The 26602-nt window shown below is 32.6% G+C and overlaps 1 protein-coding gene across 2 annotated transcripts in view; it reads left to right on the forward strand.

Annotated features, from left to right (window-relative positions):
• The first annotated feature begins 10172 nt into the window (after positions 1 to 10172).
• stumps (DBB domain-containing protein stumps) overlaps positions 10173 to 26602 on the forward strand; it is a 62194-nt gene continuing 45764 nt past the window's right edge. For both annotated transcript variants that reach the window (XM_072542484.1, XM_072542485.1), the window contains exon 1: positions 10173 to 10341. The gene's annotated coding sequence lies outside the window, so the exon portion shown is untranslated. The remainder of the gene's footprint in view (positions 10342 to 26602) is intronic.

The following is a 26602-nucleotide window of genomic DNA, read 5'->3' on the forward strand; positions in this document are numbered from 1 at the left end:
GACCAGAACCGACGTAGAATCTTGCTTTAGCTTATTTGTCGGGTTTATGTTGGGGAAATATTTCAAGAGTCTCATGTAAATTACCTGCTCGTCGCTGCATATTCATTTGGGATAATTGGACGGAATGAGGTGAAGAAAATGAACTAACCAGATTTGATTTTTCGGGACTAATTAATTTTAAACAGTATGTATATTCTATAAAAAGCGATTAATGAAGGTCAGTAGGTTGCTAGTAAAAGAGTTGTAGGAGGGTAAGAATAAAAGCATGTTACTGACCATTAAATGCAAGTAGTATACATTTTTTTGTAGCCATCATAGTGGCAGAATATGGCTGACAATGAAGAAGTTTTACATAACAGTCCTTAACACGGGGTGCAAGTTCTGCGACACTGCTGTTCCAATGTATTTTGTTGTGTGGCATTTCTATCCTACTGCGGTTGCTATACATTTATATGGGAGTAATAAATATGTGGACTGGTACGGCCACTTCCCCAAAATTTTAAGTTTCAGTTACCAAAGAACTCAGTATAGGTTACTTTTATTCCCATATCGTAAAATTGTATATGCTTTGAAAGTTTGTTTATTAGAAAAAACTAAACACATTCAAAGAGGAAAATGCATCATAGACTTAAAATTAGCAACAAAATTTGTAGCACTATACTTTGTTGGCAGAATTCGCTACAGAGAAACAGTAAAGACTCCAGGGCGACCGAAGAGTCTTATTGGAGGCTGTTTTTCTATCGTATTCTTGTAATATTCGGTAATAACATACCATACAACTATTTCTTGTTTCCACATTCTCAAGTTTGTGATTTTCTTGATGCTCTCCTCCTCTGTCTCTGCTGCAGGGAGAACGTAAGCGTTTCTCCCTTTTCGTCCTTGCTATCTTACAACCTATCCCCGTATTTATGCCCGACCTGCGAGCTTGATCCTTGATCGTTGGCTCTCTCTCCTGGGTTGTGGTGCCTGTCGATTAGCTTTTCGAATTGCTTTTTTAATAGCATCTTAAGTGCCTTTTTTGTAAACTGTCCCTGCTTTTAATCATTTAACTTCTTTTATCTGTTTCTTAAATGAAGTAAAATCTTCGTTTTGATGATAGTCCAGTCTGAATCTCTTTCGAATGGGTTTTTCATCGCTTTAGCTTGTCTTTCGATCTTTTATACTATTCCATTTCCTTCATGTATTGAAGGGACGGGTTTCTTCTTAGCCCTTAAAGTTTGATAAATTTATTTCAAGAATTGCCTCTGTGATCTTATAATCGCTTCCTCATTTCTCTGTTTGGACGATTTGCTTATCTCGCGACTTCAGAGTTTCTTATTCTATTGCATCCTCTTTGCATTATATTTCTCTCACGGTCAGTTTCGCAATCAGTGGTTAACCCTAGGAATTCAGTAATCTTTACCCCTAGTTTAACTGACAGATGCCGTTTCACATTCACAGATTCGGTTATGGTCACTTAACCTTAGGTTTCGTTTTATTTTTCTTATGTTGGTAGGAAATTATGGGCAATGATCAGATTTTTATGGAATATTGTCAGTAAATATTATGGACATTGACCAGTATAGATGAGTTATGACACATTTGTCACGTTAGAACGAAAACAATAAACAAATATTATTCTCATTTTCAAGTTCTGTTCTAGTGTGGTAGTTTGTTCTAAGTTGTGGTTCTTTGTTCTTCCAAGTTAAAATTAAAATTATGAAATTTTAAAAAACATTTTAAAAAATTTTAAAAGACAGAAAAATCTTCATGGTCTAGTTCTTCAAAATGATTTGTTCTATGCCTAATGATTCTTGGTCTGCCAGCTTCCTCGTCACTGCTAAAACTATAGATTGTTCTCTTAACACGTTTTGTACTTTTTTTGAAAAGCCATTTATTCTTCCTTCTAGTTCAGGTTTCTGGCAGCTTCCTTCCGGCTCAGGTTTTAGTATTAACCACTACTTACGTAGATGAAACCAACGCAACGGTTTGTTCACGGTGAAGCTACAGCCAGCACTTAATTGCACTTCGTTATACGTTTGAATGCATTTACAGCTTCAGGCAATTCAGTTAGGTAGTGATTTTCTGTATTACCAGTATCTATTAATAGAAAGACATCTTGATCAACTGATAGATGTGGAATATCAGAGTCGGAATTGTGTTCCAGCAGGTAAAGCAATTCTGCAGCGTTTAAATATTCGCAATGTTTTCGAGCCATCGTCTATAAACAAAAAGAAACTTTACAGTAGCAAATTTTTCACGAACTGTGTCCCTGTCCAGGGATATACCTTTTTGTCACCCAGTGATTTTTTGGAATCTGTCGCATTCAAAGACCTATTTAGAAAGAGATACGAATATTTAAAGGGTGCTAGATGGGTGAAATGTGTAATTTAATATGTCTTTGAGTAGGTACATGGACATGGAAATTCCTACAAGTATATTTGGTGTAAATTTATTGTAATGCAAGGAGGCGTAAATACACTGAACGGGTTAACATATTGTACAACCTAGTCTTCTCATCGTACAAGTTATTTTACTTTTCCTTTTAAATGAGCTATATAGTCTTTAAAATAAAAAACTTTCGTAACTACTAGATCCATCATTGTAGCTAGGTTTATTGTAGTTCAGTACTACAATGATGGATTCTCTATGAGTCGTGTTTTAGAAGAGTTTTATTAGCTCTTCAGGATGTTGGATGTGTTTTTGGGAGGCGGTATTGGTTCGGTCGTTGGTTGCTGGTGTTATCAGACTGTTTCAAGTTAAGAATTCACAACTGAACAGATAGGCCAGTGCATTTCTTACGGGCGTATGTTGCCAATAGTTCACGGGACTATGCAGGGCCGGCCGAAATAACCCATTCTTTATTTATATTCAAATTTTTATTTATATTTTCCAATGTTAATCAAATTTATTTTAAAAAGATAGGTACGTATCTATTTAATAAGCTTAACGACTACAATTACTTATAAATATGGTTACATTTTCAGGGAAGTGATTTTAAAGATTATTAGAAAAATGTCTTTATTAGTGGTTAAAATATTAGGTTTTACGCAATTGGTTAATTATTATGGCACAGGTAATTCTGACAGCTTAGGTGTCAACTCTCAAAATTATTTATAAAATATTACTTTCACAATAGTTAATAAATAGAAAGCAATAATAATTAAGATATTGTGCTTAAACTTCCATTATCGGGCAAGCCGGGCTAACAGGCCCTAACAGTAAACAATATTGATTACTTTATAATTGACTATTAATAGTTTTCTAATTCTCTTTATGTACTTAGTCATTCCAAACAATAGTGTCATTTGGAAAGCACATTTGGAAAGCAGACAGATTTATGAGTTATAGATAAATGAGCGGTATGTTTTTCAAAATAGTGTAATTAGGTGAAGTGGAGATTATATGTTTGTCTGTATACATAAGCCCAAACTGCCCGATTACGTTTTTAAATTCTTCTGCCCGGACAAGGGTTAAGGCATAACCATCGCGCACTCAAATCTCAAGTGTAAAAAATTATATTGTTAAAATGGATCCAGTTTTGCCGTTTAAAAGTGGTCAAATTTTACATCTGAGTGCTAAAAAAGTGATCTTAAACGTAGTGAGATACCACATTAATTTGCTTCGAGATGAAAGTCAACGTATTGTATTCGACAAAGTATCCGCGATGACAGGAGTGTCAGTTCGTACGATTCAAAAAATCGTACAGGAAGACAAAGAAGGTGAGCTTTCTGAGGTAAAAACAAACAGAAAAAGAACCCGTTGCCGAAACAACTCCAGAGACTATACTTACGATGAAGGTGTTCGTATCGGCGTTCGTCGAACAGTGCATAGTTTTTTTTTTGAAAACATTCCTCCTACTTTGAATCGTCTTCTGCCAAAAGTGAACCAAGACGAAAACTTGCCAAATTTTACCCGCAGTACAATGTACAGGTTGTTAAAAGACATGAACTTTGTTTATGCAAAACGTGATAAAAGTGCCGTGCTAATAGAACGTCCTGATATAATTGCATGGAGGCATGGATATTTAAGGGCCATTAAACAATATCGGGCTGAGGGCTATGACATTGTGTATTTGGATGAGTCATGGGTCAATGTGGGGCACTCGGTTTCCAGAGAATGGAAAGACAAAACCGTCACCTCGGCAAGAGATGCGTTCATAAAAGGGCTAAGTACTGGACTAAAGCATCCCACTCAGCGTGGACCACGTTTCATCCTTGTCCATGCCGGAAGTGAAAATGGTTTTGTAAACGGTGCTGAAATGTTTTTCCTTGCAAAAAAAAACAGCGCTGATTATCACGACGAAATGGACGGTCCGTGTTTTGAGAACTGGTTTGAAAACAAACTGTTGCCCAACTTAGTTCGAAAAACGGTTATTGTTATGGACAATGCTCCATATCATAGTGTAAAAACCGAGTTGTTGCCTAACCAATCGTGGAATAAGAATAACATTATGGACTGGTTAAGACAAAAAGACATATTTTTTGAAGAAAATTATCTGAAGTGCGAGCTTTTGGAGGTAGTCGCGCAATTTAAACAAAATTTTGATAATTACAAAATTGAAGAACTTTGTAAACAACAAAATAATGTCAAAGTGCTTCGTTTGCCTCCATACCATTGCGAATTAAATCCAATTGAAATGGTATGGAGCCAAGTAAAAAGGCATGTGGCCGTAAATAACAGCACCTTCAAAGCGAAGGATATGGAGGACCTCATAAAAAAAGCGTTTTCAAATGTTACGTCTGATAACTGGAAAAACTATATTCAACATGTAATGACTCTGGAGAAAAAATTTTGGGAAGTGGACGGTCTAATGGAAGACGTAACTCCCATAGTTATAGATTTATATGATAGTAGTGACAATTCCGATTTGGATATGGACGAAGAATGTACATAGTTTTTGATAATTGTAATATTGTAAATATATAAATGTCAAACTAAAAAACCAAATAATTTGTTACATTTCTATGGTTCTGTTGTATTTTTTTTAAAATATACAGAAGTTTTTATTGTTTTTTTATGTTTTTTACTGACACTAATAATATCTACCACAATACTCACTCAATTTGTTCATTAAACAATTAAGAATATTTTTAAGAGTCTGATGATGACCTAAGCCGAAATTTAATAAATAACTGTTGTGAGAAAAAGACATGTCTTTAATTTTTATTTTTCAAAAAAACAAAAAAAATTTAAAGTTACCTAAGTGAAAAAACGTCTAATGTGCAATATAACATGCAGTTCGGCCCTGCTTTTTCGCTGCAACTCCACTACTCTCGCCTATCTCAGTCTATCGGTAGTTCTGGCATCACCGCTTCCCATAAGGCTCCTTTATGAATTCTTAACTTGACACAGACTAATAGTTGTTTACTGGTGTTCTTGCAGAGGAGGTAGTCTTCAAAAGAGAAAGGGTTTGAATGCTAAAACGGTTCTTTTCAGAATAATTTTTTTATTTAATTGTGACTGAGTTGAATGTAAGTGAGAAAAGAATATATTGTTATTAAATTATATGAAATTTGAATTTATTTCTAGTGGCTACTAGATTTAGAACTATTCACATTGTCCTCGTAATATCGAGACAGCTAAAAAGAGGCAATTTTTTGTCGACCACTGTTTAGTTAAACACAAGACTGTCTCGAATGATTTTCACAATACTTTAGAGACAAGAAAAGTCCGGATTTACGTCGATTGTGGTTTTCTCCTACCCACTTTGTTCTCTACAAAGATTTTACTCCACTTGACGTTTCTATAAAGTGCTGTAACGATACGAAACTTCAAAGGTACATAAAAAATTTCACTTTCAAAACAATGAAAAAGTCTCCATTTTAGTTGGAGACTGCCGCTAGTAATCAGAATAATGAAATTGTATAGACAAAAATGCAAGCAATATAAATTACTGTAAGGAGTCTAATAATGTTAAATCACAGTTTAAAATATAAAAAATATAAGAGAGAAGAGGGAATTTTTAATTTTCTTGAGAATAGAATATATAATTAACCATATAGATTCAATTTTGCGAGAATCTTGTTACAATAGACAGTATAACTATGACTGCCAAAGTCAGTAAGATCACATTACACTTTGTATCTTGCTGTAAAAAATTCTCCTAATAGAGAGATTACATTGAACCCTGAAATCAGATTCATACGTTGCTAAAAATTCTTCACATTGCTGTATGGCATGGAGAGTTGGACTCTTACAAAAACACTAATACAAAAATTTGAGGCCTTCAAGGTGTGGATTTATCGACGAATATTGCTAATAAGTTGGGTTGATTAAATAAAAAATGAAATAGTTTTACACCGAATGAAAAAGAGCACAAAAATAACAAAAACAATAAAAATTCGAAAGTTACAATATGTCAATTATGTAATGAGATATCCTCTTGTCCTCCAATTCGTCTCCAATCTTGACCAATCCTCAGGCCAAGAGCAGACAAACGTAGTAGAGGAAGACCACCTACACGTTGAGCTGACAACATCAGTGGACGTGATAAATGAAGGCTGGATGATGATGATGATGATGATGATAATGATGATGATGATGGTGATGATGATGATGATGATCAGGGAGATATAAACCTTCTACACCTCATAATCCAGAGCAAGATCGCCGGAAGACGACGCCCGGCCGAAGAAAATCATCCTCGCTTCGAAATCTCCGAGAGTGAAATCAAGAGACATCCGCTAATATGTTTCGAGTTGCCGAAACAAAGTTATTATTGCCAATATATTCGCCAGCGTTTGATCATCTGACATGGTATTGCAACAAGAGGAAGAAATAATTTAGTATAGACCAACTCATTTTTAAATAGGAATTAGGAATACAAGCTACAAGGAAGTTTTCTTGAGCTTTTTTCAATGAATTTTCCAAAATAAATCCAATTTTATATTTATTAATGACTCAAGTTACGAACATTGAAGTGTTGGAAAGAATGAAGAAAAAAGAGATTAAAACGACAACAACAAAAAGAAGCCTGTACGATATCGTAATAATTTCTTTCATGTTATTATATAATTCGTAACAATGAAGGACGTGAAATAATTGTTTTCTTCTACATAAAAGAATAACACTCATTTTGATATATTGGTTGCCTACATTTCAGGAGATCTATTTATAAAAGTTCAAGATGCTTCTAATTTGAATATTTGATATACCCAGCATCACCCTCCAGGCTACACCCCTGCATCAGCAAACCTCGTGCGCTACCGGACAGGTACTCGAATGCCCAGATGTTATACAGACCCTGATTTTGACTCCACTAGATAAAATCTATTAACAAATTTATGGGGGTGTTGTCTTCAGATATGAATAGGAACGTCCATAAAATAATATAGGAAAGGGTTAGAGAATGGTTTATTATACAACTATTGAAAAAATTAAACAAAAATTATTAAAAGGGAAAATCGCAGTGGTTGGCTGTATATAAAAAATTATATTATACCAGAGTTTAAAAATGACGTATTATAATGGTAATATAAATATAAAATTTTAAATTATCCAAAAGGATTAGAACGTTTTCAGTCTTAGCAGACCATCATCAGTGAAGACATCTTAATGGTATTTAAAACTAGCTTCATAATAAGCTCTAGTAACTCTTAAAATATATATTAAAAATCTGTAATAATCAAGAAAGAGAAAAATAGCCTTCTAAAATTTGAAATAATAATATGTCCCTATGTAACAAGATAAGGAGAAAGAAAAATAAAAACAAATGCCGATATTGAAAAAGATTTAAAGGGAGAAAATATAGTCACATACATAATATCTCTTGGATATATGGATGGGACATATACAGAGACGCTCACACTCGAATATGCTGTGAACGATAACTAACTGGACACCACTATGGCCCAGGTGTAGAGAAAAGCCTAGAAGAAGACGGCTGAATGATGTAGAAGATGATATAAGAAAAATGAATATTATACTGCAACGTTAAGTGCAAGGACAGGAAGAGATGGAAAAGAGTCACGACAGCAGCAAGCTATAAATATAGAGGAATAATCAACCTAACCCAAGAATAGGATTTTCAACGCCATGGCGTTAGCTATAATCCCTAGGGATTTTAACGTTTAAAAAATGAGTGAATCTATCAAAAACATACTTAAATACTTGAGAAAAGAATAAAGACAAAAGAAAAATATACAAGGGGCCCTGTAATATAGAAGTGGGCCAAGGAGAAGTGCAGAATTGTATGGGACGATATGGACTCGGGGAGAGGAATGAACGTGGCGATCGGCTGGTTGATTTCTGTATTAATGAAGAGCTCATAATTGCAAATACCTTGTGTAAACTTCCTAAACGTAGATTATACATAGAGGTCACAAGCTGACAAAGCTACACAATAGTCGGAAATCAAATAGATTATATTATCGTCAACACAAGATATAGAAATTCTATATCATGGATACCAAGAAAATCGTGAATACAAGGCGACTAAAACAAGACAATTATGCGAAAACGAAATTTAAAATAAGAACCAATGCAGAAACTCTAACTGTTTAGGGAAAATTGGGAAAAATTCAACATACCCTTGTGTCAGTTGGAAAAGAAACCCGCAAAACCACCTGAGGAAAAATCAAAACCTTGGATGACAGTAGAAATTCTTCAACTCATGGAAGAACGAAGAAAACATAAAGTAAAAAACCTAAATTAATATAAAGAAATTAAGAAAAACATCAGAAAGAAAATTCGAGAGGCAAAAGAGACGTGGCTCTCCGACAGATGCAAGGAAATAGAAGATCTGGATAAAAAGTATGATAGTTTTAATTTACAAAAAAAAAATCAAAGAAATGACAGGTTCTATAAAAAGCACAAGAACGAATATCCTTAAAAATGATAAAGGAGATATTATTACTGACATAAAGGAAAGATTGTGTCACTGGACCAATTACATCCAAAAGCTATTTAATGATAAAAGAGAATAATTATCCTTAGAAACTACATAGGATACAGAACCACCAATATTACGGGAAGAAGTCTTATATGCCGTCAAAAACACAAAAGAAGGCAAAGCTACCGGACCAGATGATGTCCTCATCGAATTATTAAACCTCATTAATTAAAATGTTATTAATGTAATGGTAGAACTCTTTAATCTAATATATCAGACTGCCACAATCCCCAGACAATGGCTGCAATAGACATTTGTGGCAATACTCAAAAAGTCAAGTGCAATATCCTGCTCAGATCACAAAAAAATACCTTTAGTGAGTCACATATTTAAAACAGTTTTGAAAATAATACATAGTAGAATTATCAAAACTTTGAATATGAAATTAGTGACACACAATTTGGCTTTAGAAATGGTATGGGCACAAGAGATGCTTTGTTCGGCTTGAATGTGCTGGCCCAGAGATGCATGGATATGAATCAGGACATTTACTTATGTTTTGTAGATTTTGAAAAGGCATTTGATAAGGTTCAACATAAAAAGCTTGAAAATGTATTAAAAATATTGCATACCAGAACATCCGAGATATTAAAATACAGAGAGGAGTCCGCCAGGGTTGTCACCACTACTCTTCAATATCTACAGTGAAGCGGTATTAAAGAAGCGCTCTGATTCAATAAAAGGTATATCAAACAATGGAGTAGTTTTACATCCAGAAGAAGAGTTTACGAGGAAGATTAAGTATTTTTGTTACTTCGCGTTTTATTAAAGGTTATTTTCAACATTGATATTGTTTAATGGTATTGTACTCTAGATCTAATTCACATTGCTATCATAATATTAAAAGCCAATCTGGTGCAAAAGAGGTCTAATCCACAAAAAAGATAAATTTTTAATTTTTTTGTTAAATATACTGACACGATCTTCGAGTTTTATACTATAGTTAATGTTTTGTAAACAATTAAAAACCTTTTGACAACATATTTTTACTTTCCATCCATTATGCAATATTTGTGGTTAGACCACTTTTGCTCCCATAGCCTCATTTGAAATGTTTATGAAAACTCCCTAAAAGTCATCTAACATAGCACGGGCGTTCGATAGTCAGATCCTACTAATCCCGGCCTAGAACTTAGAAAACCAGCTTTATTTCAACAATCTCAGGTTAGACAAGACCAGATTTTATAATAGTAGGGACGTTTCCCTTCAATGAAACGTCTGTACTTTTTACAGATGCGGCGTCCCCCACCCACCCACGCTCTTCTAAATCCCAAACACATTCATAAGACTCGTGCCCCGCTTCCCGCTTAGTAGTCTGGAGTGGAAGGAAGTGCCGCGCACCGCGTACCAGTCAGAACAAACTCAGCGTGCAACTACAAACGTCATTTTTATTTTAAAATATATTCGCATCTTAAGTGTTTTTTCTCATTTTTCGGAAAGGGCGGTTTTTGTGAATGATTAATGCTGAGGTAAGTCGTATTTTAAATTTATCCCTCTGATTATTAGTGCATGTCATGTCCGAGAAGTTCGTCTTATTTATATGTGCAGAAGGACGAGGCACTAACGACGTTATCATATTAAGACTTCCGGCGGTATTAATAAAGCAGATAATTGATAACCTTTAGCAATTGATGATGAAGAAACGATTAAACGTACTTTTGTGATTATAAGTTTTCGGTTTTTAAATATATTGATCTGCTCCGTTTCCGTTTACACTTTCGTTTTCAATGTTTAGGTAAAAATATACAAACTCCGCTAAGAATAAACTTTATTTTATAAACTGTGTATCCATAAAAACCAAAGATTTATGTACTGCAAATCTAGATAATCAGTATCATAATATAAAAATAAGCTTTTACAGGTCTATTCGATAAATAAGCTGTTACGTTTTGGTACGCGGTAAGTTTTCCAATAATTTCTCTCCTATTTTCTTTTTTCTTTTATTTTTCATCCTTTTATTGTTTTTTTATCTGAACTGTAAACTATCTTAGACTTAGGATAAGTTACCATTTATATTAAGTATTTCACAATTGTTTTTTATGGCTCATGTACAAATTTTTTCCACTCTTTCTTATTACCTGCCAGATTTCTTGCTCCTTTAGCTTGCTGTATTTCCCATACAACTTTGTCTAATATATGCCTTAGTTTTCTTTCATCTGTATTATCAATCTTAGCATTTTATGTTGCTGTCCCCTCATAACGTGTCCCAGAGAGTGCAACTTTCTTATTTTTATTGTATATATTATTTCGTATTTTTTGCCCAAATCTCACAATACTTCCTTTCTTTGTGTCCATTCAAATGACTAGTTTATTTATGTGTTCTTGATTGAGTGTCCAGCTTTTAAGTCCATATTGTAGTATTGAAAACTCATAACATTTAAGGTCTTTATGGCAGAGAATTGTTTTCATTTTGACAAACGCATTGCTATTTCTATCCTGCCTATATCTGTCATCTCCTCTTTTCATATATTTTTTGACTTGTTTTGTAGTAAATTGATGTAAAAATATATGTAAGTCCAGAAAAAATCAACTGAAAGTTTTGAAATTAATTTATTTTACGTACTTACGTATTGCATGGATATTTTGGTTCAAGGCTGATGAATAAAACGTTGAATATTAGTTCTTCTTTTTCTTCCTTCTTGTATGTGGGCTTTAAAGCCTGTTTCTTCTTCAATAGTCGCCTCCTAAATTGTTTAAATTGTCGCACCATCTTTTTTTAGGTCTGCCAATACTTCTTCGTCCATTCGGTGACTTATCTCGTGCTGTTCGTACTATCCCATCCTCTGTCATTCTACTAATGTGTTCTTTCATCTTAATTCAGGTACGTTATTGTGTTGATTATTATTTTCCTTTCCTTTAAACAATTCCGTCAGGTATCTTTCCCATTCGTTTGCTGGTATGTTATTGTATTCCTTCAATTCTGCCATTTCTTTCCCTTGGTTTCTTATGAATCTCCATATTTGTTTTTGTTTACCGTAGAAGTCGCTTTCCATTCTTTTTGTAAACTGTTCCTAGTGTTCATTTTTTGTTCTTCTTACCAACTGCTTTGTATCATTTCGTATTTTTCTATAAATGTCTCGGGATTCTGGAGTATTTAATGTTTTGTACTTCTTTGATGTTTTGAAGTTTAATAACAATTCTAATAATTTTAGATAGGTACATTTTTTTTAAAGCAACAATTATTTTATATGTATATTTCAAAAATCCCTTCTTATTTCATAATCGATAATTTTGATAACTTATTTTACAATTTCTGTAATTTTCGAAAAAACATTTAAATAAATTCAATGCCACAAACAAAAACTTTTACACCATGTTTTCCGAATTTCTTTATTCAGTCATTTTCTCTTTCTTCGTTTTAAATCACGTAAATTTACAAATTCTATAGCAAATTTCATTTCTTTGTGTAATTAGTAACAAAACATCGTTCAAATTGTCAAATTATTTCCATTCTCCTTTACCGCTTCAGCAGGGACTCCATCCAGCCTTGTACATTGCTTTTATACAATGGGATTAATCTAGAAATCTAGAAATTATATAATACGCCCTTATTCATTTCCTGTTTTATTAAACCTGTGGGTATTATATTAACGGAATGTGGGGAGCCTAATTGGATTGTGCTCTGCAATAACACGTGTACACCAAAACTAGTTCGTTTTGAGTAAATACTGAAAGGCAACTGTGATTAATGTAATTTTGTCTGTAAGGTCCTATTTCCTGTCAATTTATTACCTAACAGGAATTACAGTTGTTAATATTCACTTATGTTGCTTGATTTAATAATACAACACATCTTGGTATTTATTTAAATACAGTATGTTGCTAGAGAATTTTAAAAGACTGAATGAAGAGCTTACAAGATAATTTTAAGTAAGTATTTAAGAGTAAAATGTGTAAATTAAAAATATACAGGGTGATTAGAAATACTGGTCTAAATGGTAACTGTACGTCCAGAAGGCACATATATGTTTTTATCCTAGAACGGTGACTACTCTTCTTCTTCTTCCTTCTTGTATGTAGGCTTTAAAGCCTGTTTCTTCATCAATATTAGCCTAATAAATTGTTTAAATGATCGCACTATCTTTTTCTTGGTAGGTTTCACCTTTTGTGGTAGGCTTAAGTGCGGTGCTCAGTAGATTTATACTTATATAATTGTTGGGTCTTCTTTATCTCCTTTCTTGAACATTGGTATCATTATGATGTTTCCTCCATGCGTCTGGTGCTTTGCAGTGATGTTCATATGTATTATTCTTTCGGAGACGGTGACTCTAAGACCACTTATTTTGATCTACAGATTGTTAAAGTTAAAAATAAAATTTACTCATAAAATAACTATGTATTTGTCTAAAATCTCACCTGAAAATTGCTCTGGGTTTCTTATTTATAACAGTAAAAAACAGTGTATTATTTTATTGTAACTTTTGTTTCAAGAATATTTACTGCTGCAGAAAATTGTAAACAAAATGATTTTATGCCTCGTTATTTTTCTTTCCTATTTCACGCATTTATTTGGGAATATGATAAAAATATTTGTTTTTCGAAATACTTCTTTCAAAAACCCAACAGATAAAATTACAATCGTTCGTGGAGCTAAGTGTTAACTTATTAAAGTATATTATTTTGATTAAAAAAGTTTGAAATTATACCAGATTAACCGTATGTCAAAATCAAAATTTCCAGATGTATTATTTCAGTATATTTTGCTACGTATTCTTGAGAAGGTTATAAAACATATTCACATTGTTTCTATTGTTAATCTATTTTTGGTTTCACAAACATACCAATGCGAAAGGATTGAAACAGAAATTTGATATTTTGTGTAGAGTTTACGACCGCAAATTTAATCAGCCGCCGGTTTTTGGTGCATGATATTTCTCAGAAGGATAATTGGTTTTAGACAAAAAACTGTATAATATAATTCGAATGTATACAATCTGAGACGTTTTATACTGAGAAAGAGACGTGTTGTTTTTGTTTCGACGTCAATTTTTTTAACCAAATGTTCAACTTCCCATCAAAACGATGACGTCTGTTTTTGCAACTACATTTTTGGACTGTTATAGTGCACAATAGAGATCGGGATATACGTCACTTTAAATAACTGCATAACAAATGCAGTGACGGAAGCGTCAGCCTTAATACGAAGACCAATGAACACAGTGTGGTCCATAACAAAACAACCGGTAGTAAATAGAAGAACAAGAAAAGACTCTGGTACGTTTAGGAAACTAGACCGGAGTGACGTGAAGATCATTAGAAGAAAAATTTATAACATGTATGAAGAACAGATGGTTTTTAACGTGGTAACCCCACGTTAAAAACCATCATGCAAAAGTTGCAGAAAGATGACACAGGAATCAAGTGCTGCAGTGATACAGTAAGACAATGTCTTCTAAAAAAACGGCTTTAAAATAAAAACGATCGATAAACGCCACGTGATTATGGAATCTGCTCGTCTACAAATACGGAGGATGGAATTTTTAACTCAAATTCATAAATACAAAAAAAGTGGAAGAGAAATTGTTTATCTGGAAAACTTATTACAATAATCCATGCAGGAACAAAAAATGGTTTTATACCTAATGTTTTAGCCTTGTCATGAAAAACATTAAGGACTCCCGTGTCGACTATCATGATGACACCACCTCAGAATTGTTTGAAAACGGGTTTACAACGAAGTTATTGCCAAATATATCACCAAACAGTGTAATTGTGATGGACAATGCCAGCTACCACAGTCGTAGACTGAATAAAGTTCCATGTTCGAATGACACCATACTTAGAATGTACCGATAAAAATGGATGGTGGTTTCGAAAATTGTTATTACATACTGATTTATATTGTAGGTCAAATGACCCTTTAAAAATGTCTAATGAGGTTGTAGTCAATAAGTATAATTTAAGTACTGTACATTGTTTCTGTGCTCTATAATCCCATGAGCTATTACATGTTCTAAGTAATTTTTGAAGTGTTTGTAAAGTTCTCTATTAATATACGATAATTAAATGATATTTTTCAATATTCTTTGCTGCTTACAACATAACAGCTGGCATTAAGTCGACAAAACATCATCTGAAGGTCCTTGGATATATGGAGCCTTCAACAAAAACAAAAACTGTAATATAAAAATCTAAAAATATATTTTTAAAATAAATTGGAACTGGTGTCCTGTGTATTTTTCGTTTTTCTTTTCTCCTAACAAAATGATTTAATGCATCTATTTGTAAATCACAAAACATCAACTGATGATTTAGTGAAATAATAAATACAGAATTTATAACATTCGTGTCACGGAGACATTTAATTAAAGAATGGTTCATTTGTACACAGTTTTCTTGTGGTGTTTAAAAGATTTAATGTGAATGGCCGTCCTAGAATCAGGAAACAGCTAAAAGTGTAATTAACAAAAAACTCACGTTTGTTGGAGCGGCAGCCGCATGGAACCCAAATCCTCTTTCAAGCCTTTTTATACTGCAAGATAGAATTTAAAAGATATAATTTTTAATTTAAAATCTTGAAATGAATGAAAGCTTTCATTAAATTAAATATTTAGCTACAGAATACAGACGCTTTTTAATATTCAGACTATTTCGTAGATTGAAAAGAATTAATTAAAGTTCCCAATCTCAGCTAGATGTTAACCAAATTTTTAAAAACAACGTTCTTAAGCTACAACTTTCATTCTTTCAATCGAATTTTAAATTGCTTCAAAAAACTATTATTCAATTAGAATCATCAAAGTTGTCATTGGTAGAAAAATTTAATATTTTGATATTTAAAAAAAAATGCATGTTTTCTAAAAAAAAGTCTATATTCTTAACGTTTTAGAACCTTCAACAACCTGTATAACTACATATTATATGTAGTTGCAAAGCAAGGATGCAGCAATATGGAACTCGTGTATAATTTCAGTATTTATTCTTGCAGCATAATCATCTATACTAAATTGTTAGATTGTCTGAATAACGTATGACTATTAAATTGTTTCAATATCTTCTGAAATGTCAAATAACATTGTCAATTTTTACAGTTTCGAGAAATTGATAATCTTAATGCATAATTATTATAATTTTGCTGTGGACATTGCCATCATGTTAAAAAAACTGGCTTTCGCTATGAAGGCTTCTTTCAATTTTGTTAACGAGTCTGCTTGTTATTAGCTAATTGATTTTTCCGGGATTTGCTGATTTTTTCGGGATGTGAAAATAGCACAGTCCTTATTATTTAATCGTTGGGCATTATTTCTTTGCTCCATAAATATATTCTGTATTCTTCTTCAGCCTTCATTCATCCATTGTTGAACATAGGCCTCCTCCAATTGTTTCCACGCTTCCCTATCTTTTGCAATTCTCATCCATTGCTTTCCAGCTACAGCTGTTATATCGTCTATCCATCTCTTTTTGGGTCTTCCCACGCTTCTTTTTGTTTCTCGAGGTCTCCAGAATGTCACTTTATAAGACCATCTGTTGGTGTCTTGTCTTGCTACATGTGCTACCCATTGCCATCTCAATGTCGCTATTTTTTCCATGATGTCGGTTACTTTAGTTCTTCGACTTATTTCGGTGTTAGGAATTTTGTCTCTGAGGCTTATATTTAACATGGCCCTCTCCATGGCCCGTTGAGTTACTCTTAATTGTTCTGCCAAGAAAAATGGCAGAAAATGGCAAAAAAATGGCAGAAATATATTCTGTATTAGTTAATAAATCTGCCTGTATAGTGCCTCCCCACAATTTCTGCACATATTCCGTCTTCTACCGCTGTTTATCCGTTTTTAAGTTGGCTCTTTCACTTCTGTATAGGTCAATTCTTCTTTATCTTGTTCTGTATTTGTTATTGTTTCTCTTTCTTCTTCTCTATCCGTTTCTTGATATATTTCTCTCATTTTTCTTGTTTTATTCTTTTCTTTCACTGCTAATTTGCACTCATCGTCAAACCAATTATTTCTTCTTTTATTTTGCGTTTTGTCAACCACTTTCCCTGCTGCATTGTTTATTCCTTGTTTGATTTTTTTCCACTGTTCCTCAATATGATTTTAAGAAAAGAAAATTGCCAACTTGGTTCCTACTGATCGTAGAAGGTTATTTTTTTTAAGAATGTGTTTTTTCACCATCTTTTCAATGGGCCTACTTACAAGCGCTTGACATAAAAAATATCAAATGTATTATAAATGTTTACAAGCTAAAAAGTCCTTTTTTAAACGGTTTTCTTTTATAACAATTTGATTAAAGTTTTAAAAAAGATATCAGTTATTCCTCATAGACCTTTTACACCCTTAAAAACTTGTACAATAAAACCTCCCTTAACCGAAACCTTTTTAACCGAAACATCGTTTAACCGAAACGGCTGACAGTTTCAATAATTTCGTCAATAAAAAGTAAATGTTTGTCGCATAACGTAAACAATTCCGTTAATTTCACTCACCAATTGATGTCTATGTGTGTGGGGAAATCACAAAAACCAAGAGCACTAAAAGATATTTCCGAAAAGGCATTTTAAGGTATAGAAGCCAAACACCCTCAAAATCTACAAAATGGAGACAATTGTCAGATTTTTGCCACCGAATGTCACAAGCTTAATCCAGCAGTTAGACCAGGGAGTCATAGAGACATTTAAGAGACATTATAGAGAAGCATTCTTAAGACATCTGTTATTACAGGAGACGAATTAATCCAAAAGTGTTCCCGAAATTCTCAAATCTTTAACAATAAAACATTTTTATTGGTGAGCTGAGTCGTGGGCCAAGATCAAATCTTCAACTTTGGAAAAATGCTGGAACAAACTTTTTGATAAGATTTTGATTGACGATCCTGAAGAAGAAAATGGTAAGAAAACGACAGAAGAAATTAAACCTTTCATTAAAAATTTGCCGGAACATAACAAATTTAACTAAGAACAGATAATCATGAATGTGTACCTTTTTACCATTTTACCTTTTTTTAAGAAGAGATACGTGACTGGTTAGCAGCTGATGACTCAGAACGTGAATTCATCGACCAGGACATCATTGATATGGTTCTTTATCAAGACAACCTGAGCATATCAGATGACGACCCAAGAGGCAACAGACAGCACAAGACCGTCGACGAGATTTTCAATGCTTTAGAGGAAAGAATTTTATACAGTAGGCCTAATTAGTTAGTGACACGACTAGATTCTTAATTTTTGTTGTCATTACATAAAGTTTTGTCCTTTTCAGATTGCTTTACGTTTCGTCGAACAATTAACGAAAATTAACGATGGAGGGAGAGAGGAACATCGTTGTCAAACGAAAACGCAAAAATAGCAGATTTCTTTAAAAAAGCATGTTAAACTTGTTCATTTTCCTTAATTTTATTACTTTATTTTGGATTTACTTATTAGAAAACATTACGAAATCAACTCATAGTATTTTTTAATACCAATACTTTGATCAAGAATATTATAAAAAACAATATTATTTTTAACCGAAATTCTTGTTATCCGAAACGGCCTCCCCCCCAATTATTTCGGTTAACGGAGGTTTTACTGTATAAGATTTTTAGCGGATTCTTTTCTTTACTGACTTATTGTTACAGTATTGTATGCTTGGCAGCAAAAAACAGGATTCGTAAACTTTTATTAGCCGACCAATGACATAACATTTACACTTCACTGGATCGCAGTAACCAAACTTATAACGATACCATCAATTGATCATCTTGATAATATATTATCCTTTTAATTCGTTAATTTTTCTGATAAGATTACAATGTAAAAGACAGTTCTTAAGGAGTGTTTTATTAATAAAAAAAAAATTAAATCGTTATTTGTTATTACATATTTGAAATTACAAGCTCTGAAGATGAAATAAATGTTTTGAAGAGATACAATATTGTCGTGGTAGCATAATATACTTCTCCAAAAAGTAATGAACGACCAAAGAAAAATTAATATTTAAAAATATTTTTTTTTTTCAATAATTTTATAGAATACAAGATCATGTTGAAAATACAAGAAATAACAATTGGACAATACAGTAGAACATTTGTTTTGTCCTACATATTAATCTCTACAACGAATTCCTTCATACATTGATTACATCATCCACAGTTTAGACATTCCTTATGTAAAACACACAAAGAAGAAATATTGATAATATATTTAAAATTGGCTGGTAAACAATTGATAGATTACGCCGCATGAACTAAATATTTTCTTTGTAAAGAGTTAAAAATAAACGAAAGCAGCTACCGGGATTTTCAAACAACTGGAAGCACACGCTGGCGGTTGTTTATTTTGTAAATTTTTTAAATGGAAAACAACTTTCATGTATCCTCCTCATATTATGCGGCTGAATTTTTTAGAGATGCGCCAATAATCAGTTCCTAACGTCCGTTCTGGTTTACGCTCTAGTTTGTCCTAAATCTCTGGTAAGAAAATATACGATCATAGAATAATATACAACAAATAAAAGATGTTTATTCGTTGACTAACTATTATTACTAGTTTTTTCTTTTAGCACCATTTTCTTTCGCCAAATCCCCTTTAGTCAAATCCTACTACATTTCCTGAGAAATTTGCAATAATTTATTTTATTTAGTACTTTCAAATGGGGTGAGATTGATCAATTTTAAATAACACACTGAAAACTTTGCTTTCAAAACATCCACAAAATTTATTATAATTTCTTATCACTACAGATGTTTGGCAGAGTGCTTTTTTCAAGTTGAAGAGATCATCATACATTTTGTGTAGTCCATACCTCTGACTCACTTCTGTGCTTCTATTCATTTACTCCTGGAGGGCCTAAAATCTTGTCATATACCGCTACAATTCCCAAGTACTTAAATTGTTTTTTTAGCTCACTAATATTGGCATTTGCACATATGACATCTATTCAATTATCTATTTTTTTGTGTAAGATTCATGTTTTTTACCCTAATATTGAGTGTTTTTGAAGCTTCATCCAATTTACACGAAAATAAACAGAATTAATTTTGGTTTACTTCATTAATCATATTTACTAAGTATAATAATTATCTGTAAGAATATAGGAAAGTAACTGTAATTGATAATTAATACGTCTTCCTATATTCTCACAGTATTTCTTTCAAAAACAACACATTCGAGATGAACTTTTCTTCGAAATGATTTATTTCATCAAGATCCGATTGAAAACATCTCTAGCATATTCGCTTTGGCGAGATTAAAAACAGCTGCATAAAAATAGCCCGGAGCTAACTGGAAACAGATTTTATAACTTCCATAAGCGAGGTAGCCATTGTTTGTTGACTTTTCTCTAAAATGAGTTCCTTCTAGTTCCGTATTTTATAATTTATACGTTGGTATACAGATTAGCTCAAGAATTTTCACTGGCGGATGTTGCGTGGAAATTATAAATTGCCTCTTCCAAAATAGAATCCGATATAACTTGAACTAGTAAGAAGATGCTTAGAAAATGTAGAAATTTTAATATTTTTATGATAAGGAGATTTATTAGATTTATTTTTGTCGCTAATAATTTAAATAATCCTCTAGATTTGGTATAAACAAACTATCAGGAGAATCTAACTTCACCAAAGAAGGTTTTAGATATCTACATCGGTATAGAACAATGGAGAAGCCGATGGATATACCGTTATATAGAGGTGAAGCAGGATATATGTAATGAAACCAAAGAGGTTAAGATATTTAAAGACGAAGAACAATAATGAATTCATGTTTTGAAGATACGAATGTTTATTGTATAATGAGTGGTAACAATATAACGACAGGTATGGTAGTTTTGACTAACCCCGTATATATAAATTAGGGAAATAATTAAGAAAATGTCCTTCGATTAAATCAGAGTTAAATGCGGTACATTTGTTAGTAATCCTCAGTAATATCTGCATTAATTCAACCTACTTATGAAATATGAACCAAATTGTTTCAATAGAATGATTACTTAATGACAATATAAATTATGGTAAGCAAAGGGAGGTAGGTATAAAGTTTGACAAGACATTTTCTTTGGATTTCGTCGTTGTCTATCTCTATAAAATTACAGACTTAAAGAAAATTATTCAAATATTAGTAATAGTTTCAATATTTTGAAAGAAATATAAGAAAATATGCATTCAAAGGTTCTATTATTGAGAGAATTTGAGTTAGAACGTGAAATATCAACAGAGTAGGCTGTGGCATTATTTTGAATTTGATAAAGAAAGGTCGATAGTGTTCTAGATAACTAACCTCTGCTAAACTCCCGACAGCTTTCTTTTGTATTCTAAAAATTGGAAGTGCATTTTTGTTGAATTTCGCCATATGATTACACCATAATTTAGGTGAGAGTGGAATAAAGAAAAATATGTCATTTTTAATGTTTCAAAGTTGACAACCCTTGCTAGTTGGAGAATAACAAATAATGAACTATGATAGCTTTTTCTTAAGTTGTGAGATATGAGCCGACCAGTTGAGTCGATTATCTATGGTTATTCCCAATAGTTTAACAGGCTCTTTGGTATCTGGATTATTGTGTAAATTACTTGCAGATATAGTCAAATTTTGCGTTTTATCAGAGTTAAGCTTTAGTTTGTATGTAGCAAACCATGAGCTAGATTTAGTAGAAACTTCCTTATAAGACATTTTTAAATCATCATTATTGTTTCCTGATATAACGTATTTTGTATCATCTGCGAATTGTATGAATTTAGGCAAATCGTTGACATAAATAATAAACTAAAGAGATCCTAAGACTGAACCTTTTGGAACTTCATGTTTTACGGATAGAAAATTGGAGAGATGACCTTTTGACACTACCGCCTGGTGTCTGCCACGTAGATAAGAATTTATAAGCTTAAAAGGGATTTTTGAGTATTTTAGTACTTCTGGAAATACTCCAGTTGATAGAATTAAATTAATAAGATGAGTGAAAGGTGTTCGAACCATTTGGTGAACGTCCCTACAATTAAAATTACTAAGACTTTATTGTTTGAGAGACCTCTTCTTCCACAACGGGACGAAAAAAAAGGCCTTGCTCGGAGAAGGATAATTTCCATAACTGAAGAGGACATCGACATTAACAGTGGGAAGAGGTGTAATTATATTCTCTGCAATTGTAATAAAAAATTGATTTATTTCGTCTGGAGGTAGATCAGGTTGTACCGAACTGGATCTTGTGTTGTTTCTTTCGAAATTTACTATTTTCCAGCAGTCTATAGGTTTATTATTGGAATTAGTAATAAAATTACATTAAACTGACTTTTTAGCAATTTGTTATTGCCGATTATATTCAAATTTTTGTTGTTTATATACTTTGAGCAAATAGGGATCCTTAGTGGCATCTGCAAGGTGTTTAATAAGTGAAAGATTAGATCTGTAAGACCTGTTTTCATTATTAAACCATTGCGCGAAAACCATTGTACTTTTTTTCAGTGGAAAATGCTTTAATATTAAATTGTTATAAGTTCCGGTAAGATATGTACTAGCTAGCGCACATTTAAGTTTCTGTAAATCAGAAGAAGTAATAAACCGTTGAAATGTTTGATTAGTGTCAACAACTTTATGGCCAGAGTCAATAAATAAAAATTGAGCTCGATGGTCAGAGAAACAAGGTTCAAACCCGAAGCCGTTGGTCAGTCAATGGGGGATTGCTTATACCGGCAATAACTTGGACCATTCTTTTTGGCAAACTATCAAACCATTGTTTTTTAATTGATAGTGAAGCGCGTATGGCAGTGCGGGCGCTCATTTGTACAATTAGAATTTAAACCAGCAAAAATGGGTGCCCTAGATCTTGTTTCTCTCTCTTGTACACGCCGCAGCCCGAGTGCCCGTTCTGTCATAAGCGCTTTATTAATGATTAAAAAACAATGGTTTAAAATGAAATAGGTATAAAATGCTTATCGGGAAATTAATAGAACAAAGTTTGAACTTGAATGGAGGCCCTTGGTGAATTCAAATATAAGTTTTGTACTTGTGTTTTGAAAATTGTAATTTAGTGTTTTTCTCAGTTTTAAATTATTTATTACTCGAACACGATCAAGTTTACAGAAAAACTTCTAAAGACTTCTTTTGTTCATTCTTCTTCATTGTTCTTTTGGGTAAGGTTCAACAACTCTTAAACTTTATTTTGAGGTATCGTATGAAAGTGATTATGCAAAAAATTTCATGTGAATATTTTCCCGAATGAAGCCGAGGTTTTTGCCTTGTATAAGACGACAATAATAGTTATTAAGACATAATAAATTTCAAAACTTGAAAGCCCTCGAAATAAAACCGGAGAAGTATTAAGGTGAGCTAAAAGATAAACTAGGAGGTCTATCAGTATTTAACATAAAAGATATGAAAGGATATGGAAACGATATAGTATTATAGTACTTTTGCAGAGTATAGGAAAATGTGAGCGAGTTCGTTAATTTTGCTTTTTTATTATTATAATTTCTGTTTCTAGTTGTTTGAAAACTATCGGTAATGTGTCATTTGCACTCTAAATAAATCTTTTACTAATAAAAAAAGTTTCCCAGACATAAAAATAATGCTTGTTTTGATTGTCCTCATTAGTAGTAAAGAATCATGTCGAAGTTTCGAGTAATCCAAATAGTTATCAATGCATGCCTTTTGTATACAGTATTTTCGGTCAATGTGTCTTGATGTGTCTCTCAAGAGGTACTTGCTATTCCAGACCACAGCATTTTAACTGACGTCACAGTCTAAACCATTCAACGACAATATACGAAATAAAAATAAAAATATATCTACATGATAAACGTACAAATGATTGTTAATTTTTCACATTTATCTTCAATGAAAAATATTACATTTAAACTTTGATTGTAAATTTGTTTAATGGTCTTAATTTCTTCTTATAACTTTTTTAGGTTAATTTCTGTTCTTATAATTCTACTGTTAAATGCATTTCTAAATCAAGTATAAATGAAACGAATCTGTTTCAAATGCCTCATTAGAATGTATAAATTTTTCGTTACATCTATTAAAAAAAGAAGTTTGAAAATTTGATCTTATTCAGCAAGTACAGCTTGAGTAATATTACTCAAAGTAATCTTCTCGTCTGTTCCAATGAACAACTTTGAAGGCTTTGATAGAATCAACAAAGCACCAATACAAAGACACATGAAACAACATCCAACAGAATTATTACAGTCATATAGGATAAAACTTAATATTCTACTGTTTGTAATACGACCTCATTATGCATAAATATATATTTAATACTGTGTTAATTAATGATCTGTTATCAAATATGTCTCCTATGGAACCCATAAAGACGTCTAGAAATAAAGCCAGTCGCACACTATTAAAATCTTTTATGAGTTCAGAATCTTTTACACTTTTCACAAAACACATTCGAGATTTTATACTATTTTTCGGTTGTTTTAGGCTCGACAAAAATCTGGCTGAGCAGAGCAAAGGTATTATGAAATATGAAAATATTTTTACAGTCGGAGGCCTATTCTGATATTTTAATTAGAATTCTCGTATATTTTTAGTTTCGTTCTTAATTAAAAGGAAGTTGTGTACTTACTAAACGTCTAAAACGAGTGCTTATAATAAGTTTGACAATTTTATACAAACATTATAACTAAAACTTCGTGGAAAATATTGAAAAGAATTGTATTCGTTAGTTTTTTACATGCCATTGCATTGTCGCATGTGTGATATTTGAATGTGCTATTTTGGTTCAATAAGTAGAGTTTTTTGAACAGTGTTAATGCATTTTTATTACGATATGCATTATAATTATTGTATAGCTATTATTCTGAAATTCTATTATAATATGTTTTATATTAATTTCTTCTTTGGAATTCCACTGAAAAAAGTTGAAAAGCAGGTACCGAGAGTGATCATCATCATTATATTTGCCTTTATCATTATGCGTGATCGACTTCCCTAAATATATTTTTTTTTGTCTTTCATCACACAAGTTTTTATCTTGGATCATCATCAACATCATCATTCAAAAGCTTCTGAAACTACTTTCCAAGTTAAATATTTATCTAAAAGGCTAGGACGACAAAGAAGGCCTCTACCTGAATCATGCGATATAGCAAATGAAAGGTGAGTATATAACGAATATATTAAGATAGAAAAAACAAACAAGGCGACTACCAAAACGCCATTACACAGTATCTTCATTATTAATGACCGTATAGCTACATACGAGATTCAAACGGTAATTAAAGTAATAGTATTGAGATATGCAGCATCCTTATTTCTTATCATGAAATTTCAGGTAGAATACTAATTACCAATATCTTTTAAGAAATATATCCCTTGCAATTTCTGATACGGAAAAACCAAATCAAATAATGCTCATATTCCCTTAACCAAGGGAATATGAGCTCTAACATCATAATACTTTAGTGATAATATGGCTATAAAATTTTAAGTAAGAGTAGTTTTGTATTTAGATAACTACCAAGATTGAGAAATATTTATTAAAAATTTTGTTAATAAAATGTATCAAAGTATCTGCTTTATGAACACAACATTCTCTATTTACGCTGACCCTGGCTATTCATTATTTTTCATTGGGTACCTACTTAAGGTGTTTTTAAACTATATTTTCTAAGAAATATATGGCCGGAGCGAATTTACCTGAGACCCTTTTCTGTAAAGTATTTAAATCTGGGCTATCTGTCGATCGGATAGCCAAGCGGGCTGGGCGGCTGGCTTCTCCTTCGCTTCAATGCGAGAGATGTCAGTTCAAATCCCCGGCTCGGTGAACAGAAAACAAAAAGGCTAACGCAGTAGTTTAAAATTCTAAAATGAATCTGCGGCTTAGTCTAGAATATGCTGGTATCTGATCGGCCTATGGTGGAGCAGTACGGCAAGAGATAAGGGCTTGCGGCTAGGTGATACTCCTCCATAGATCCCTACCGGAAGGGCGTGGAACGCCTAAATACCGGGTATATATATATTTAAATCTGACCTAGTATATGCTCTTTCTGAATGGGTACACGTAAACTTATCAACAATTAGCATAAATGCCCTCGTATATAATACAAACTTATCACCGCGATTAAACCAGCGATTTTAAAATAGACCCGGAGAGATTTGCAAACTGATCACCGGCCTACCTGCACCCAGTGGCAGGTACAGAGCATAAAATTTTTGCAAACCGCTAAGGTTTAATAATTTAAAAGAATAATCCTAGTTAGGATGTATTAAAAGCAAATGCAATTTTACCACAAAAACAAGAAGTGTAACACCCAACAGGCACTCTTTCGCATTAGAAACCAGCGCCTTGGGGCAAAAATGTTGGTGATGAGTTTACCTATCTCCAAAGGATGCCGGTGATAAGTTTGCTATCTCGGAGGGTCTAATAATTTTATTGGGGGGTATTAAGTGATGAGTTCGTACTTATACGTCCTTCTGGATTGCTTGTGGTGTTTTGATATTTCCTTTGTTTAATCTTATGGAATTTAATCTTTGTTAGCAGGTTGTTTTCTATCTGAAATGCATTTTCATTAGAGCAGGTGCTTTGGGCTCCATCATAAAATTATTTGATTAGTAATTTTTTAATGTTTACATTGTGGTTTGAGTGGTAGTTTAAATATCTGTTGCTGTAGGTTGGTTTTCTGTAAACTTTGGTTGCATATTCTGTGTATTCTTTTGTGATTAGCAGCACACACAAAAAAGGAACTGAATTGTTGTTTTCTTTTTTCATGGTGATTTTGTTTGGTTCTTCATTATCGTTGACGTCCATCAGAAATTTATTTAATGCTTCTGCTCTGTGAGACCAAATGTAGGACACTTTATCTACCATA

This window comes from Diabrotica undecimpunctata, chromosome 9 (assembly GCF_040954645.1).
Source record: "Diabrotica undecimpunctata isolate CICGRU chromosome 9, icDiaUnde3, whole genome shotgun sequence".
Lineage (NCBI taxonomy): Eukaryota > Metazoa > Arthropoda > Insecta > Coleoptera > Chrysomelidae > Diabrotica > Diabrotica undecimpunctata.